General features: G+C 40.5%; 1 pseudogene; it reads right to left on the minus strand.

The window, feature by feature from the left end:
* The window catches only part of LOC122332607, a 37,913-nt pseudogene that overhangs the window by 22,317 nt on the left and 8,096 nt on the right, over nucleotides 1-7,500 (minus strand).

Below are 7,500 nucleotides of genomic sequence, written 5' to 3' on the forward strand. Positions count from 1 at the left end.
CAAACTCTTTGCAGAAACCAAAAGCTGCCAAAGTATTCCAGAGATAAGAGTGCTCAACTCGATCAAAAGCCTTCTCTTGATCTAAGGATAACAAACCACAACTCAGATTTAAAAATTTAGAAATATGAAAAATGTCTCGAATTAAGGAAATATTATCAACTATAGATCTACCGGGTACACAATATGTTTGGTCCGGATGGATGACCTGCTCCAACACTCCAGCCAGTCTAGTAGCCAAAACTTTGGAAAGCAGTTTGTAATCGCTGCAAAGAAGTGAGACAGGGCGCCAGTTTTTGACATCAGTGAGGTCCCCTTTTTTTGGAATCAGAGTGATAACCGCTCTCCGACAACTCAAAGGCAACCTGCCCTCTGTCAAGCTATCGCTGAGTACCTCAAGCAGATCATCTCCCAGCTCTGACCAGAAAGCCTTATAAAAGTCGACCGGGAGGCCATCCACTCCTGGTGCCCTCCCAGACTCCATGCTTTGCAAGGCCTTGAAGAGCTCTTCCAGGGTCAACACTCCTGAGAGGTCAAAGTTAGCCTCTTCTGAGACTTTCGGCAAATTATCAAAAAAGACACTTTCCGCGCCATGCCCTGAATTAATCTCACTTCTGTACAGGTTCTGATAAAACATAACTGCTCTCATACGGATATCGGCAGGATCAGACAACAACACTCCATCCTCAGAGCGAAGTGCATAAATAAAACGTTTCTGCCCATTCTTTTTTTCCATGCTGAAAAAGTATTTAGAAGGTACATCCATCTGATCGATACTTTGGAAACGTGAACGGACTAAAGCCCCCTGTGCTCTACTCCCCAGTAGATCTGTTAGTTGTGCTTTCTTCTTAGAGCAGGCTTCTAAATGCCTAGCTTCACCACTAGACTGGGCTAGATTATGACACTCAATAATTTCTTTTTCTAACGATTCTAAGGACAGAAGTAGCTCTTTAGTAACGTTGTGAGTGTACTGTTGCGAAAACTGCTTAATTTGAATTTTACCAAGTCCCACCACTGTTGTACTGAATGAAAAGAGCCTTTTGTTGCTCTGAAGCTTTCCCAGAAAAACTAAAAGATTCTTTAAAAAATTGTCATTTAACAGTTTAGTGTTAAAGTGCCAATATGCACTCTTATGTTTTACTGAACACAAAAAAAAATTACAATGCACCATGCTGTGGTCCGAAAAACCAACCGGTGTGATGTAACACTTATTAAAAATGTTAAGATGATGATTAAAACTGTAAAACCTATCCAATCTTGCCGAAGAGATAATATTATCCCGTGTATGAACCCAAGTATACTGTCTCTCCTTGCCATTTAAAGATCTCCAAATATCACATAATTCATATTTTTTATAAAATGGATAAGACGATTGCGTGAAGCTAAGTGAGGTTCAACATGATTCCTGTCTAAATTTAGCTCTGTGCAATTAAAATCACCACCTAAGAACAGAAATTCTTCAGAACAACAATTTTGTAAGGTGGAAGATAGTAAATCTAAAAAAACTAACCTTTCAACCGGGTACAGTTGGAACATACACACAAATAAAAAACAAAACATAATTCTAAAAAACAGCTCTGACTTTAAAAGCCTACCTTTAACAATTTCATCAATCACATATGATACAGGACTAAAATTCTTTATGAATAAAATAGCCACTCCTCCACTAACTGAAGTGTTGTGACTTAACACAGAAGTGCCATCAAATTCCTCATCCAATCAACAGCATTGTTCAGGTCACTGTGAGTTTCTTGTAAAAAAGTGACATCAATGTTTTTCTGTTTTATTGTTTCATATATTAATGCTCTTTTCTAACATTCCTTGCGCCATTGATATTAAAAGTGGCTAAATGTACTACACTCATAAATAAAAAAAAAAAAAGAGCAAAGACCAGTCCTGCTCCTAAGATTAACCCGTGTCATTGTCTAAAGCAATGTTAAGACTCCTCACAATTTTCTTTAAACGATACACTTCTTTATTTGTGAATGAACCTTCTACCATTAGACTTCTTGCTTTATCAACAAACTGTTTTAAGTCAGGAAAATATTCCTGCACTCGCACACCTCTCTTGTTTTTGGTTGATCTGAGAAATAATTTGATATCTTCAAGCTCATAGCTCCGTCCAATAACCTCATTCTGAGAAAGTGTCACACTGGAGTCAGAAGACTCTGCATCGCTCTCAGTCTCCAGATCCTCATCGTCATGCATTTCTATTTTTTTGCTTACTTTAGCATCTGGTACTTCGTTACTTTTCTTTCTTTTTTGGGGCATTTTAAAAATGGCTTGTTCTTCTTCCATTCCACAGCACTTAGCTATTTCACACATTTTCTGAAAATGCTCTGCACTATTCTCTGAAACCCTGTCAGCTTGTCCATCTCCAGTTTTGCCCCATGTCACATTATCTGCGTCCTTACGACCCTCATCCGAACGTATCTCGGCGTGTGTCGGCGCGACCGCTCCCTCCACCGTCTCACTGGAAGAGGCCGGAGGAGACGCTGCCGCTGCCGGCGTCACCGAGCCCTCTCCCGGGGGGGCTCCCTCAGCCTCACCGCTAACCCCCGCAAGATCACCACTCCCGGAGCGCCCTCCTACATTCCTTTCCTTTTCTGCAGTTATTTCTGGACAATTTCGCATTAGATGACCAAAAGTCCCGCAGCTAAAACACTTCATCTTAGCGGTGGTCACAAAAACAACATAATCAAAATCACCAATTCGAAAATTTAAAGACACATCCAGATCAGCATCATCATTAATGATCATGTATGCGAACCGCCTAAAAGAAACAATATGTTTCAACAGAGGAGAACTACAGTTGATCGGGATCTTTTTAATGGGTGAAACCAGCTTTCGTACCAGGATAAAGCTTGGGTTAAAATAAGATCACTCACAAAAGGTGGCACATTAGATATGGTGACTTTCTTAGCAGGTAGAGAGAGGGGAAGAACGGGGATGAGTTCTCCTTTAACGATTATACCATGCTCAACAACCTCGTTAGCTTTGTCTATGCTGTCTAAAAAAATAACGATAGCGCTGTTCATTCGAGAGGCTGAGAGCACACTCCCGTGCCCCACTACCTCACCCACTGCCAGGCAAGCCTCCTCCACACTCACCGCTGACGCCACCTTCACAGCGTGGCGTCGCGTGAGTGAGTTTAAAACTTCCACCCGCGGGGCCGACATGCCTCCTCAGAGTGAAGAGCACGCGGCCCGAAAACCAGCAAAGACTACCGCTAACTATACAGACAGAGATAGACAGAAAAGGAAAAAAAGAAAAGAGTTTCACTCACAACACTCCACACCACTCGCACTCACAGCACTCCGCTCACACTCGTACACCGGAAGTGAGAGAGAGAGAGAGAGAGACAGAGAGAGAGAGAGAGAGAGAGAGAGAGAGAGAGAGAGACAGAGAGAGAGAGAGAGACAGAGAGAGAGAGAGAGAGAGAGACAGAGAGAGAGAGAGAGAGAGAGAGAGAGAGAGACAGAGAGACAGAGAGAGAGAGCTTAGAGAGAGACAGAGAGAGAGAGAGACAGAGAGAGAGAGAGAGAGAGAGAGAGAGAGAGAGAGAGAGAGAGAGAGAGAGAGAGAGAGAGAGAGAGAGAGAGACAGAGAGAGAGACAGAGAGAGAGAGAGAGAGACAGAGAGAGAGAGAGAGAGAGAGAGACAGAGAGAGAGAGAGACAGAGAGAGAGAGACAGAGAGAGAGAGAGAGAGAGAGAGACAGAGAGACTCTTCGTGCATGAATAAATGCACGCATACATTTAAACTTCATACGACCGATAAAAACAGGACTGCACCAGGAGTCTTTAATCGGCTCGTCATGGATGATCATTAAAGCGTTTGATAGCTTCATGCACATACCCGACGGAATAAAAAAGAGCAATTTGAGCGGCCTGACATGTTCTGTGTTCCCTTCGGCCCTTTTATTTTACTTCAGATCTTGCCTTTTTGCCCATAATGCTGCAGAAACGACACACTTCACCTTTAAGACGAAAAACTACATCCACTGTTCGATTTTGGTCATTTAACAAGACTAGTGCAGAGAAAACATCACGGTATTTTAGTATTTATTTTATTGCACTTTATGCATTTCTATATAAATAGATTAAGAGCCTGGCTTTACTCCAGGGCTATTTTAGCATCACTGATATGCCATATATAGCTATTTTAAACTTGCATCTTGGCAACTAGCTGAATTCAAATACACATATCTTTTAAAGAATCCATGCAAATGAGTGCATACTTTCAGAAAACTTTTATCTGAATGTACTGTGATCAGTTTTCTCCTCGAGGACGCTCTGAATGACCTTTCCAGCACGTCACGGCGATGGTCCCTCACGGAGCACTTAATTAACCCGCAGTCATTAGCTCGGTAAAGGAAAGCAGAAGACGGATGGACTCTGAACTCACCCGAAGCCCGAGAGCATCCTGCAGAAGAGGAAGGTGCTGTAGCCCTGAACGAAGGACGACAGGAAGGCGAAGAAGCCGTTGACTGACATACAGACGAGAAGACACTGCCTCCGGCCCACCTTATCTGACAGACCGCCCCAGAAGAACGCGCCCACCATCATTCCCAGATACACCACGCTGCCTGCACACACACACACACACACACACACACACACACACACACACACACACACACAAATACTGTGAGCTCAACATCAAACCGCTTTTTACTTGTCTGAAGCAGCATATAAAGTTTCTGTGGTGAACTAAAGCTAAAATTAAAATCATTAAAATTAAACACTAAATTAAAATAAAATCCAATATGAAAAATATTGCATATATATATATATATATATATATATATATATATATAAAAATACAAACTGCTAAATGTAAAAAAGACATTAAAACATAAAAACAATAATAAACCAAATGAAAACATTTTTTCTCATCTTTATCCAGTGTTGTTTTAGCATTTATAATAATTAATTAATTACATTTTCTTCGAATTAGCTTAATTTTTTTATTACAACAACTTTTGTAATAGCTTTTCTTTAGCCGCTTACTTCTATTTAACTATTAAATGAAACTATATACTTGTAGAAGTTGTTCATCTAATATTTATTTTATTTTATTTATTAATATTTAATACTTTTATATCTGTTTTTAGTTTTTGTTTCGTTTTATTTGATTGTCAGCTTGTTAGTTATTTCTATTTAGCTTTAATTTATTTTAAATCTTTAAATCTCTGTTAATTATAAATAATACAACCTTCCTGAATTTCTAAGTTTTTTTTCATCTAATATTTATATTTTGCTTTATTCCTGCTTGTCTGCTTTAATTCAAATAACTTTTTTTTTACCTCTCTCTGATTTTTGTTCGATGCAATTCCTCTAAAGAAATAAAAGCTGATAAAAGAGTCTTCATTTCCCTTTATTCATGTTTAGGAGAAACAACTGAGATTTCAAGAGATCTCATTTCTTAAGCAATCATAGCATGGTGTATTAATCAGTATTGATTGTAATGAAAAGCCGAGCTGATCAATAACGGACAGTGACATAAATAACACACTGCTGTTATTAGTTTTATAGATTGGTTTCCATCATCCCAAACCTACGCTTATTTTGCTTACACCTTTTGGATGTGAAACACTCCTGATGAGCTAAAGATGACCTCCGCAGGGATTTCGGTTGCTCCAGATGTGCAGCGCTTCGACGGAAATGATAACAGGTGTGTTTCGCTCAGTGTTTCTTTGTGGCTTGAGAAAGACTGATTTATCTGCACTGATTCAGACACACACAAACATGCATGCAATAAATCCAGCCCGGCCCGCTCGCCCCAGATATGGTAATGAAAGCGCTGATTTATGTGCTAGTGTGTAAGAGAAGCCCATCTGATGAGCAGAAGCTGGACCGATGGAAAGCCTCTTTCTATCTCTCAGTGCTCGTCGTTCTCTCTGGAAGTGTGTGTTATCAGCCGGTGCAGACGTGACGGGACGCCCCGCTCATCTATTACTGTCTGACAGCACTGAGCACACAGACCTGAGGAGCTGCTTTCACACACACACTTACACTGTTACAGACACACACACACATTTACAGTATTACAGTCACACACACACACACTTACAATATTACAGTCACACACACACACACACACACTTACAGTAATACACACACACACACACACTTACAGTAATACACACACACACACACACACTTACAATATTACAGTCACACACACACACACACACTTACAATATTACAGTCACACACACACATTTACAGTATTACAGTCACACACACACACACACACACACACACTTACAATATTACAGTCACACACACACACACACACACACATTTACAGTATTACAGTCACACACAGAAACACAGACAGACACACACACTTACAGTATTACAGTCACACACACACACACACACACACACACACACACACACACACACACTTACAGTATACACACACACACACACTTACAGTATTACAGTCACACACACACACACACACACACACACACACACACACTTACAGTAATACAGTCAAACACACACACACACACACTTACAGTAATACAGTCACACACACACACACACACACACACACACACTTACAATATTACAGTCACACACACTTACAGTATTACAGTCACACACACACACACACACACACACACACACACACACACACACACTTACAATATTACAGTCACACACACACACACACACACACTTACAGTAATACAGTCACACACACACACACACACACACACACACACACACACTTACAATATTACAGTCACACACACACACACTTACAGTATTACAGTCACACACACACACATACACACACACACACTTACAGTAATACAGTCAAACACACACACACACACACACTTACAGTAATACAGTCACACACACACACACACACACACACTTACAGTAATACAGTCACACACACACACACACACACTTACAATATTACAGTCACACACACACACACACTTACAGTATTACAGTCACACACACACACACACACACACACACACACACACTTACAATATTACAGTCACACACACACACACACACACACACTTACAGTAATACAGTCACACACACACACACACACACACACACTTACAATATTACAGTCACACACACACACACACTTACAGTATTACAGTCACACACATACACACACACACACACACACACACACACACATGCTGACAGTATTACAGTCACACACACACACACACACACACACACACACACACACACACTTATAATATTACAGTCACACACACACACACACACACACACACACATAATATTACAGTCACACACACACACACACTTATAATATTACTGTCACACACACACACACACACACACACACTTATAATATTACAGTCACACACACACACACACACACACACACTTACAGTAATACAGTCACACACACACACACACATGTTGACAGTATTACAGTCACACACACACACACATACACACACACACTTACAGTAATACACACACAC

The sequence above is a fragment of the Puntigrus tetrazona genome, unplaced genomic scaffold (genome assembly GCF_018831695.1).
Source record: "Puntigrus tetrazona isolate hp1 unplaced genomic scaffold, ASM1883169v1 S000000126, whole genome shotgun sequence".
NCBI classification, from domain to species: Eukaryota; Metazoa; Chordata; class Actinopteri; order Cypriniformes; family Cyprinidae; genus Puntigrus; species Puntigrus tetrazona.